This window comes from Lutra lutra, chromosome 16 (assembly GCF_902655055.1).
Source record: "Lutra lutra chromosome 16, mLutLut1.2, whole genome shotgun sequence".
Taxonomy (NCBI): Eukaryota; Metazoa; Chordata; class Mammalia; order Carnivora; family Mustelidae; genus Lutra; species Lutra lutra.
This window is the reverse complement of record NC_062293.1, coordinates 16,720,101-16,732,661: the sequence shown is the minus strand read 5'-3', so window position 1 is coordinate 16,732,661 and position 12,561 is coordinate 16,720,101. Positions and strand designations below refer to the sequence as shown.

The following is a 12,561-nucleotide window of genomic DNA, read 5'->3' as shown; positions in this document are numbered from 1 at the left end:
ACACCCATGCCCTTCATCATTCAATGGGAATTTAAAGATTTTGTTTATTTATTTGACAGAGAGAGAGAGAGAGAGAGATCACAAGTAGGCAGAGAGAGAGGAAGGGAAGCAGGCTCCCCGCCTAGCAGAGAGCCCAATGTGGGGCTCGATCCCAGGACCCTGGGATCATGACCTGAGCCGAAGGCAGAGGCTTTAACCCACTGAGCCACCCACATGCCCCTCAATGGGAATTTATAAAAACCAACAACTTCCTTGTAATCCTTATTCCAAGCTACACAGCTGCACACACTGAAGAGGTTGGATCCTACGGTTCCAAAGGGGAAGGCCAGGACTGGTGAGTAGTTGTAACTAACTCAGCTTTTCCACTCACACCCTCCTGAAGACTACTCCACAGACTGAGCAATGTAGTCCTTAGACCACTCGTTCAGGGGCACCTGGGTGGCTCAGTGGGTGGAAGTCTTTGCCTTAGGCTGTGGTCATGATCCCAGGGTCCTGGGTCCTGGACCAGGTCCAGAGCATCAGGCTCTCTGCTCAGCGGGGAGCCTGCTTCCTTCCCTTCCTCTCTCTCTGCCTGCCTCTCTGCTTGGTTGTGATCTGTCTGTCAAATAAATAAATAAAATCTTAAAAAAAAAAAAACACGGGGCGCCTGGGTGGCTCAGTGGGTTAAGCCTCTGCCTTCGGCTCGGGTCATGATCCTGGGGTCCTGGGATCGAGTCCCACATCGGGCTCTCTGCTCAGCAGGGAACCTGCTTCCCTTCCTCTCTCTCTGCCTGCCTCTCTGCCTACTTGTGATCTGTCTCTGTCAAATAAATAAATAAAATCTTTAAAACAAACAAACAAACAAACAAACAAACACTCATTCAACGCACATTCACTCAGTGCCATCACATGGCAAGCGATGATAAAAGACAAGACACGGACCGCAACTCTCAAAGGACTTGGAGACTAGCTGGGGGAAAAGCAAAGCTGCAATCCCCATATAACAGAAGTGCCAGGTGCGAGCACACACACCGAAAGACAGTGAGTACACGGCACGCTCTCGGTGTCAGCTACTACTGCTATTACTCTTATCATCCCTGTTATTAAAGATCTAGGGGTGGATGCCATTTTAAACAGAAGCAAGCACTCGTGGGAAGGCCCAGGGGCAAAGAAGCAAGAAGCAATCAGGCGCACAGCAGCAACTGCAAGCAGGTCAGCGCCGTCCAGGGCAGGGTGCTCGGGAAGGAGAGAGGAGGTCTGGCAGGAGCCAGCCAGATCACCCAGGCCTGGATACTTTTGCATTCAAGAATTCAAGAGCATCTGAATTCTACCCCGACATTTTTACAAAGATCACTATGGCAGCAACTTGCAAGACAGAAAGCAGACAAGGAGAAGATCGGAAGGTGACGGACCTCATGTGGGCAACAGGTGGCAAAGGTCTGAACTCGGGAAAGAGAAGTAGAGGTTAACTAAGGAAACATCACGAGTTAGGATCTCAAGAACATGGTGACCACTGGGCCAGAAGAAGGAATCCTGACTTGAGTGACTGGGTGGGTGAATGGACCACTCATAGGGACAGGAAGATGGGAAGAGCCTGGATTTGGGGGAATAGCTGATTATGTCATTTTGAAACGAGCATGGGACAACCAAGTGGAGATATCCAGGAGGCAACAGTATGCATGGGATCAGAGATGCTAAGACCATGGGGAGCTGGAAAAAACATAGATGCAAATCATCAGTATATGGATGGAGACTGAGACACAAACTTCTGTAAGATGCCCCCCACCCTGCCCCAGGAAATGCAGAGGTTGAGAGGTGAGAGGGCCAAGGTACAGCAAACAGTGATATAAAAGGGAAAAAAGTCTGTGAAGAGGGCGCCTGGGTGGCTCAGTGGGTTAAGCCGCTGCCTTCGGCTCAGGTCATGATCCCAGAGTCCTGGGATCGAGTCCCGCATCGGCCTCGCTGCTCAGCAGGAAGCCTGCTTCCCTTCCTCTCTCTCTGCCTGCCTCTCTGCCTACTTGTGATCTCTCTCTGTTAAATAAATAAAATCTTTAAAAAAAAAAAAAAAAAGTCTGCGAAGAAAACACAAAGAGCAGCCAGATGGGACAATGCTGACAGAAAGAGTGTGCACTCCCATTGTTTGTACCTGACTGTGCCGAACACCTTTCCATAAACTTTTCACATATTAGCTCATTTCCTCCTCACAAGAGTCCTTTTCCCCATTTTTTAGAGGCAGTAACTGAGGCATAGAGATGTTAAATTATTTTCCCAACAGCACACAGTAGGTAGCAGGGCTGAAATGTCAATCTAGGATTCTGGATCTGGAGTTTATGCTCTATTAGCACCCTTTACGTTGCTTCTTAGAAATGAAGACAAGAGGCTAGGAGAGACCAAAGCCACCACAGCCGGGGAAACGGTCCACAGTGCTAAACACTATGCGAAGGGCTCAGAAGATGTGGGCAAAAAGGGATCCTCTGAATGTGGCAACAGGGATGAATCTGTAAGGATACACATAAGTAGAAGCTACCAGAGGACCAACAGGTTGTTGTAATGTAGGGATTCTGTGTTCTTAAAAAGTGAAAGAGACTTCAGTGTATTTATAAGCTGAAGCACAAGAGCCAACAGGGAACAGGGTGGAAAACTGGCTGGGAAAAGAGACAACTGACAGCCAGAGGTCCCTACAAGGAGGAAGAAAATAGCTCAAGAGGCCGGGGGGCGGCCTCACATGGAAAGAGGCAAGACAGACATAGGGATGCGCCCAAGAGGTCTTCTTTCCTGACAGGCTTTGTGTGCTCTCTGACCCAAGAGGCAAAGTCCCTGGGGGAAGGGCAATTACCTTTATAAGCAAGGCAGCTGTTTCACTTCCGAAGAAGTCCCCACAGTAAGATGCTTTTAGAATTATAATGTTAATTAAATTTTTTATTTGATTCCTTTACCCCTGTTTTCACTCTCATCTGGCTGTCTCACAATTTATGATCCAGGTTGCAAACGTTTTATAAGATGATTTTTAAAGAAGAAAAAAAAAATCTAGCAGAAACTTAAATCACTAGACTGTTCAGAATAAAAAGATAATTTTTTAAAAAATATTTTTCTCGGGGCGCCTGGGTGGCTCAGTGGGTTAAGCCGCTGCCTTCGGCTCAGGTCATGGTCTCAGGGTCCTGGGATCGAGTCCCGCGTCGGGCTCTCTGCTCAGCAAGAAGCCTGCTTCCCTATCTCTCTCTCTGCCTTCCTCTCCGTCTACTTGTGATCTCTCTCTGTCAAATAAATAAATAAAATCTTTAAAAATATATATATATATATTTTTCTCAGGAGGCCTGAGTGCCTCAATTGGTTAAGCCACTGCTTTCAGCTCAGGTCATGATCCCAGAATCCTGGGATCGAGTCCCACATCGGGTTCCTTGCTCAACACGGAGCCTGATTCTCTCTCTGCCTCTGCCTGCTTGTGCTCGCTCTCTCTCTCTCTGACAAATAAATAAAAATATTTAAAAAAAAACCCCAAAAAATATTTTTCTCAGGGCATTTGGGTGGCTCAGTCGGTTAAGCAGCTGCCTTGGGCTTGGGTCAGGATCTCAGGGTCCCAGGATCGAGCCCCGCATCAGCCTCCCTGCCTGGCAAAGAGCATGCTTCTCCCTCTCCCTCCACCTGCTACTCTGCCTACTTGTGCTTTCTCTCTCTCTCTCTGTCAAATAAATAAATACAATCTTTAAAAAAAATTTTTTTCTCAATTTCTTCAAATCAAGTACCTGCATATATTTTTGGAGCTTCCAGAATTACTATGGCCACTCCCTTTATCCTCTGGAGCAAACCAGTCAACAAAGCCCAGTGCTGCTCTTCTACCCTCTACCTGACTTCTCTCCCCAGTGCCAGCCCCTACCTCTGGTGCTCTGCCTTGGCCTGGTCAGCACTCTCTGGCCTAGCTGAATGGCCCTTCCTCCCGCAGTCCAAACAATGACCCAACACTGTGAACTCCTTCATGTCAGGGTAGGGAGCTAGGAGAAGGAATTTAGGAACTGACCTCTGGTGACAACTCACAAAGCAATTTCATAACACGTATTTATCTAAAAACAGTCCCAGACCAAGGTAAAAATCTGATGAAAGCAAAGGACCCTTCCTCTCCATAAAATGCACACAAACAAAATCATGTCATTTTGTATCAGACTGCCAGAAAATTGTCACCCTTCATGTATTTTATCCATAGAAAATTCCCTCCAGGAGTCATCACTAAAGATCTATTTACTTTTCCGTGGCAAATAATTTATATAAGCTTAGTTTGCTGGTATCCTAGCCTACTCCAGAAAGAAAGCATTACAGAGGGGAGAGCTGCTGGAGGCTGGAACGAAGACAGAAACTTCATGACACTAAGGGAGGAGATCATGCAAGTAGATGATAACAGACAAAAGAATATTAAGAATAACCCAAGAGTGGGACGCCTCACTGGCTCAGACGAGCATGTGGCTCCTGATCTCAGGGTCCTAAGTTTGAAGCCCACATTGGATGTAGAGATTACTTAAAATAGATAAATAAAATTAAGAAAAAAAAAAAGAATAAGCCAAGAGTATAGAACACATACATACTAGTCTGTTTATAGAATATATTTTATGGTCTCCAAAGGCACATTATAGTTCGGCCCAGTACAGTAATTACTGGGCATAGTGAGAATCTTCAATAATTTTGGATTCTTATTAAAAGATAAAAATTTTGTGCAGGATGCTTTAAGGCGGCAGAGAAGCATGTAATACCTTTACAAAAACTTTCACCTAAATACTAACTGTTTAAGTCTTAACACTAGAAGTTTCAGGACAAGGAAACTCTCAGACAAAGGTACACACAGGCCAGTGGTGAAAGGTAAGGAGTAAAAACAAAACAGAAAGGTCAGCAGCAGCTGGATCATCAGGAGTAGATACACTACGTTAAAAAAAGTTTGAACTTTACCCTAATGGCACACAGGAAGGGAATGGAAGCAGAGGGCTGACCAACTTAGGCCACAGGAGGAACTTCCTCAAGGTCTTCCTATTTCTGGGGGTGACCCATACTGTCTACCCCGGAAACGACAATTTGAAAGCAAATTGTTAGATAACCATGCCCGCTTCTTCAAATATGGCATCTGATTGCATAGAAAACACACAGGGAAGGGGGGTGTTAATTCCTCATTGGGTAGCCTTAGCTCCCAAACCCCTAGAAACAGACACCTTGAGCATTATTCTTACAGATTAAAGAAATCCCGAAGTTCTACCAATTTCCACAAAGGATGAGACAGAGAGAACAAGACTATAATCCTGACCTTAATTTTTCAATTTGGAATTTTACAAATACCTTAAAAAAAAAAAAAAAAAGAATCTAACCTTGTAAAGTTTTGATTTTATATAAATCTAAAATTTCAATGGCAACAAAAATCTATCCATAATAAAGATAAATCCAGGGGTCCCTGGGAGGCTCAGTCAGTGAAGCATCCGCCTTCGGCTCAGGTCATGATCCCAGGGTCCTGGGATCGAGCCCCACATCGGGTTCCCTGCTTGGTGAGAAGCCTGCTTCTCCCTCTGCCTCTGTCTGCTGCTCCCCCTGCTTGTGCGTGCGCACTCTCTCTCTCTCTCACTCTCTCTCACCCTGTGTCAGGTAAATAAATAAATAAAACCTTAAAAAAAAAAAAAAGATAAACCCATTAGAAGCCTAAAGAACTAATCTACTTCTTTAAATCATGTTACTAATTTGCACCAAAATTTTCATTTCCTACATACAGGTGTTGAGGGTCCCCATGTTGAGCAACAAGGCTTCTGGATGTTGTTATGGGTTGAACTGTATCCCCAAAAAGATTTGGACTCCTAATGCCCAGTAGAGCAAAAATCGGTCTTTACAGAAGTAATCAAGTTAAAATGAGGTCACTGGGGTGGGTCCTAATCCAGTATGGCTGTTGTCCTTTTTAAAAAGGAGAAATTTTAAACACAAAGACATGCACACAGGGTGAACTCTATATTAAAGACTGAAGTCATGTGGCCATGGGCCACGGGAATTACCAGAAGCTGGAAGAGAGGACTGAGCACTTCCTGCCCTAGCACCTTCAGAGGAAGCATGTCCCTGCCCTCAGACTTCTAGCCTCCAGGACTGTGACACAACCATTTCTGTTGTGTAAGCAACTCACTCTGTGGCACTTTGTTATGGAAGCCCTGGCAAACAGATGTCACGAAGAGAATTAGCAGCCCGTGTTTACTGAGCACATATGAAGTGTCAGTCGAAGCATTTTGCAGCAACAAACTCATTTAGTTCTTCCGAAGTCCACCCAGGGATCTAGATACTAGAATCATGCCCTTTTTATATATGCGGACACCAAAGTTCTAAGAGGTCAAGGAATTTGCCCAAGGTCAGCCAGAGCCCTCACTCTTACCACCAGGCTATAAGGAACTATTATTAATGGCAATAACTGTAATAACTATAGTAGTTCACTAAGCCAGATATGATGTCCCTTACAGCTATAATATACGCAACAATCCTGTGAAGTAAATGTTAATATTCTTTCCAATACAAAGGAGAACTCTGAATCTCAGAGATTAAGAAATTGCCCAAGATCACACAACGAAGAACATGACAGTGTATCTAACTGCCAACATGAGAGAGGAAACAATGAAAATCTTTTTACTAAAACTTAAAGAGCAAGTAAAAATTTTAAATGCCTGACCTCCTAATTCAATCCTAGAAATCCACATCTATAAGTTCAAAATTCTTTAAGATCTCAGGAGAACGTGTATCCTAGGTGACAGTATCCCTTCAGCCACTGTTCAAGGGCTCTATGCTCTCTTCAGTGGCAGCCCTGGCTATTTCTCTGACTTCCAGACACTGGAGAAGAGATGTTAAGGACCGAAATACTGTTTTTTAAGGGTTTTTTAAATTTTGTGTTAAATTTTTAAATTCTGATACAAATGTCACACAGTATAAAATAATATAATACAGAGAGAAGACTCCTTCCCACCCTGTCCTCGACCCACCTAGTTCCTAGACTTAACAGGTGACCAATATCACCATTTTGTTTATTTTTTTTTTTACCATTTATGTGTTTATATCAAATTAACTGATGTCACATATTTATTGCAAGGGAGAAAGTGGAGCACATGAGGGGTGTTTCTACTTACATTTCCATTTTCAAGGCAATCATGCATTGGTTTTAATATATATATTTTTTAATTTTTATGTTTTTTTTTTTTTTAACTTGATAGACAGAGATCACAAGTAGTCAGAGAGGCAGGCAGGAGAGAGAGGAGGAAGCAGGTTCCCTGCTAAGCAGAGAGCCCCATGCGGGGCTCGATCCCAGGACCCTGGGATCATGACCTGAGCCGAAGGCAGGGGCTTTAACCCACTGAGCCACTCAGGTGCCCCTATTTTTTAATTTTTAAAAATTTTTTATAAACATATAATGTATCATTTTGTTTATTCTTCTCAAGTGCTTTTTAAAATGCATATACACCAAGCCAATACAAATTTTCTTTATTCCTTTCCACCACCCCCCCAAAACATAAAGGGTAACATACCACATACACTATTCTGTATCTTCCTTTTATTTTATCACCTAACTATGTATCTTGGAGAACTTTCCATATCACATTGAATTATACTGTAATCTGTCCTTTTGTCAAGAATACTTTTTTACTCTCCTTCCATCACAGTCCAGCACACAAGGCAACCATCAATTCGTAAAGCTACCTGAGAGAAGCCACGGTGGTGCCATAGCACGTCCCAAAGCCCATGTATCCCTTCTCTGCTACCTCAACTTCTCTTCACTCTTGTCTCCAGGATGCCCATTTCTCCTCCTCCTCCCTGTTCCTCTTCCATCTCACCCATGCCTCAACCCTGACAACTGAACCTAGGGACATCAAACGTTATCCACAGTGCTTAGTCATGGCTAGCAACGACAAAGCTGTAGATCCCTGACATACAGAAGACGGGTAAGTAATCTCCAAGGGAATTCGTAATTGATAAGAGTGCCTTAAATTGAGGAGTATTTGTTTGGAGTTATTTTGTTTGGAGTATTTGTTCAGAGTTAATTATCTTTGCTTTGGTACTTTGGTTTGCGAAAAGGGCGCATGATGGCGCTATTTTCTATACACACAGAAAACAAGCACATACTCAGGTCTAACATGCAAGTAAAGCCTGACAGAACTAGATAGAGTTCATTCTGAACAAGAAAATGAGAAACAAAGAATAAGAGCTATAAAAAATGAGCACTTTGGCTCCAAAATATACATTTTAATTAACCTTTTTTTAAATTTAAAAATAAGCACCTGTAATCTGAAAATACATCTAAGAAACATTTTAAGGATATTCACAATAAAAAAGAGAATAAAGTTCTCTCTCCCTTTTAATTTTCCATCCTTTATATTCAATGCTATCCTCTTCCTCCCAAAAGGTGCCCTTTTCCTCCCAAAAGGTCTCCAACACAAGTTTCAAGGTTGTTGTTTTTTTTTAAGGTAATAAAAGGAATAGGAAAATGTCAGCAAATAAAAAATTTGTTTAGACTCAGAAGAGGTCTCCCACTGATCAAAGGATTGGTAGGGAACGCAAAATTAAGGCAGCCACATAACTAAATTCTTAAGTAGGTAACGCATCGTATGGAACACTGACTTCCATTCTGTTTTCCTGACAAGCCAGAGGCCTTTCATACAACTTCAGGGTTACTGTGGAACCCTATCGTAACATCCCAGATTCAGAGATTTAGAGTTAAAATCTTAAACATCATATACATGTTAAATAGCACAGCTCTTCATACCTAATACATTTGTTAAAACTAAGGTGACTAAAAAATAGTATCTGATATATTGGTCTCAATTTCCTCAGGTTTCTAGAGAACTCGTACCCATTCGTACCCCCTTGCCTACTTCTTAAAGATAAGAGGGGCCACCGGATCCTGGGATTAAACACCTGGTACCAGGGAGCCTGGGTGGCTCAGTCAGTTAAGCGCCTGCCTTCAGCTCAGGTCATAATCCCAGGGTCCTGTGATCGAGTCCCACATTGGGCTCCCTGCTCAGCAGAGAGCCTGCTTCTCCCTCTCCCTCTGCCTGCTGCTATGCCTACTTGTGCTCTCTATCTTTCTGTCAAATAAATAAATAAAATCTTTAAAAAATAAATAAATAAATAAATGAAAATGAAACATAAAAAATAAAAAAAAACACCTGGTACCAAAGACAGATACTTTTAAACAAGGTCCTTCAATTCTTATGGGTTCAGGACTTCTGGATGGATTCCCCATGCAACCCCTCCAACTCTACAAGGAGAATGGCTAGAAACTGTGTCACTTTGGACTCCTTTATACTGATATAAGCACTCCTTATCCAACAACAGCAGCTGAAACATAAATGAAGATGAGAATTCAGTCTACATTTACCTGAAGATTTCCCACAGTCCTATATTTAAGTTACCCAGACTGCGTTTATTCTGGGATTTATTCATTGCGCTAACTTGGAATTCCACAGGACAGACTACCTCACAACAGTCTTAACTACACTAGTCTCTAGCTCCAAAGGAAGGCAACCTGTGCCCTCCCAGTAAAGCTTTACCATCTGTTTAGTCCTAACGGAAAGTCCTCTAGCCACCTCTGTACAAGAAACTGGAAGGAAACAACAGACAGGAGAACCATCATATCAATGAAGCTTTTTCATCTAAAGATCAGCTGTCCACACTGCCCAAGAAGTTTATCCTGTGAGATGAAACGCGGCACAGAATGCTACCTGTTGAGAAAAATAGTGTAAATTCAAGTGCAAAGGACTAGGGGGCAGCAGGAGGACTCTCCCGACAGAGTTGTACACAGAAACCAACAGGTCTTAGAATGTTCCGATCTACTATAGGAAGTCTCAAGTAAACACATGGTTAATGACACATCTTTTGTAACACATGAATCAGCTACAGATTTGCAAGAGTGGGGCACACCCTAGTACCTATGACTTTAAGCACCTGCTTAAAAGTGGACCTGGATGTCTGATTGCCAATCCATCCTACTGAGACTGAAACAGAATTTTATAACTATGTGGGTTCTCATCTTTTAAAGTTAAAAAGTAAATACATCATTATAATGGAAGTTAATTGAAGAACTTTACTAATACTTTAACACCAATAATCAAGAACAGGAGCAATGCAAAGTAAGGAGTAACCAATCAGTCCTGGAAGCAAACAGAATAGTACTTTTGGAGGGGAAAGGAGTGTCAGGTAAGAGGGTTGAAGAACTGCAAATTCAAGGACTCAAATATTCTCAATTCCAAAGAAAAATAAATAAATAAAATGAGAACTTGAATTTTAAAAATAATACATCCTACCTTGAGAGGCATCCAAGTAGCATTCATAGTGTCAGAAGAGTTCAGACAATACTCAGAAATGAGCAATAAGGGAATCTTAGTAATCCCTCAGTCACCAAGTATGAGCAGGTAGGAAAATTTTTGGTCTCAAGAAGGTATCTGAAAGAGAGGACTTTCAATTAGACTAAAAGCTAATCAAGGATAACCAAATAGTTTAAGCTACTGGGAAAGAAATTCAAAGTACTATTTGCATCACCATCCTAAAAAGAGGTACAGATCACAGTCCCCTTAGAAAAGGGCAAATGTGTCTATGCATATCTCCATATATATGTAGAAACATACTTTACATAAAATGTGTTTTAAATGTCTAACACATGTTTTAGATAATATAAAATTGCTTATCAAATCATCAGAAAACCAAAATCCAAAAAAAAAAAAAAAAATGTTCAGGGTACTTCAAAAACACTATTGAAACTGATCTGTTAATTGACCATCTAAAAAGACCCTTGCCACATTTAATTTTACTTAATAAAAACCTCTCTGATCATTCTGATTGTCCTAAATTTTATTAAAGTTTCAGAATCCATTCTACATGAAAAAGAAAATCTATTCTTGTTTGATACCCTACAAGCAAATAAAAGACCCTCCTTTCCTAAAGATATTTAAAAGCAGACCAAACAACTTAATTTTGAGTTTGGGAGGGAGGTATGTTTGCGTGGAGGAAGGAGGATCGATTAAATGACCTCCTGTAGGATCCTTGTTCAAGTCCTAGGCCAGAATGAAAATTCCAGCTTAACCAGTTACTGCTTCGCTTAAAATGGAGGCTTGCCCGAGTAGAGACAAAAATAACAGCACCCCCCTCCCCGCCCCGTAAAATAAATTTTGAAAAACCAAAGACTACAATGCCCTCGTTTTTAAGAAAAATTAAAAAATAAAAACCTCTGGAGTGGATTTGTTCTTGCTATGCGCTTGTCACTTCTGCTTCGAAGACTTGGCATCACTTTCCTTACCGCTCATCGGATTTTGGGGGGGATTGGGGGTTCAAGGGGGGAGGAGTTTGACTCTTGACCTAAGTCTCAGGAGGTTTAATATCCCCTCCATGATCCCCACCGCAAAAGCCAAGGAGAAAAGAGAAAGGGGAGAGCCCGAGTTCCCACCCCTCCCCCCGCCTTGGACCCTAGTCCCAAACCTACCCCCCGCTCCTTCCTGCTGTGGGGCGACTCCCTCTGCCCCATCCCCATTGTTAGGACGAGGGCGAGTGGGGGAGTGGGCTCAGGGCAGGGCGCCTGCGGCCGTTGCCCCGGCTTGCTTCAGGAGGGGCGGCCCGCGGGATGCAGCTTCCCTTCCTCCCCGCGTCGGTCCGTCCCACCTCGGCTCGGCCTGGTGCCCCGGGCTCTGCTCGGCGCCCCCGGCCCCGGGCCCGGCCCCGGCCCGCCCCCGGGCAGCCAGGCCCCCCGGCCCCTCGGCCCGCAGCCCTCGGCCCAGGCCTTCTGGTGGGCGCCGGGCGGGGGTCCCGGTGCCCCACACACGCGTCCCCGCTCCCCCAGCCCAGCCGCTTCCAGGGCCCTCGGCGGCGCCCGCTCCCCGGGCCCTTCGGCCCCCAGCCTACCCGCCGGGCCACCCCCTCAGGCTCCCGCAGTCGGGGCCGCCTCCCCTTCCCCACCATCATCCCTACCGACTCTTGCCCCCACCCCCCCCACCCCCCCGGGCACCAGTGCCAACGGCGGCTCCCCCGGCCCCGTACCTACCTGCACGGCTCAACCAAGCCTAGAAGTGGGGGCGGGGAATCTTCCGCCCTCCTCTGTCTCCCATTGGCCCTTCCGGGGCATATCGTGAGTGCCATTGGTTAACAGAGGACGTCCGTCAGAGCGCTGGGGCGGGACAGAGGGGGGGGCAGAAGGATGCTGGTGCCTTGGCGTCTCAGTCTCTGTGTATCTCGCTGTCTCTGTCTCTGTCTCGGCTCTTGGAAACGAGAGGCATTTGGACAAGACGAAGGGAAGGGGGGCCCCAGGCAGAAGGAATAGAAAGAGGAACCCCGTCAGAGCTTCCCACCAATCTACCACTCAAAGGCCCCCTACCTAAGTGCCCTGTAGATCCTCTTCTCCATCACCCCCAACCCTGGCCCCTCACCCCTTTAGGTTCCTCATCCAGGAAGCGACGTGATGAAAACTCTAGGCCGGAAGGCCACTGGGGGAGATTTTATGTATGTATATAAAATATACACATACCCATACTTATATATAAAGTCAAACATATATGATCATGAGGGCCTGGAGAGGAAAGAGCACTCATCTTACTGACAGGGAAGGAC

General features: G+C 44.4%; 1 protein-coding gene across 3 annotated transcripts in view; it reads right to left on the bottom strand.

Annotated features, from left to right (window-relative positions):
• The window catches only part of KANSL1 (KAT8 regulatory NSL complex subunit 1), a 184,268-nt gene extending 172,250 nt beyond the window's left edge, over positions 1-12,018 (bottom strand). The window contains exons 1-2 of one of the 3 annotated variants that reach the window (XM_047706250.1): positions 11,999-12,018; positions 10,272-10,409 (exon numbers count right to left, since the gene is read on the bottom strand). The gene's annotated coding sequence lies outside the window, so the exon portion shown is untranslated. Of the gene's footprint in view, positions 1-10,271; positions 10,410-11,189; positions 11,207-11,443; positions 11,597-11,998 lie in introns of those variants that run through there. The other 2 variants (XM_047706247.1, XM_047706249.1) reach the window with 2 other exon arrangements.
• Positions 12,019-12,561: the final 543 nt, after the last annotated feature.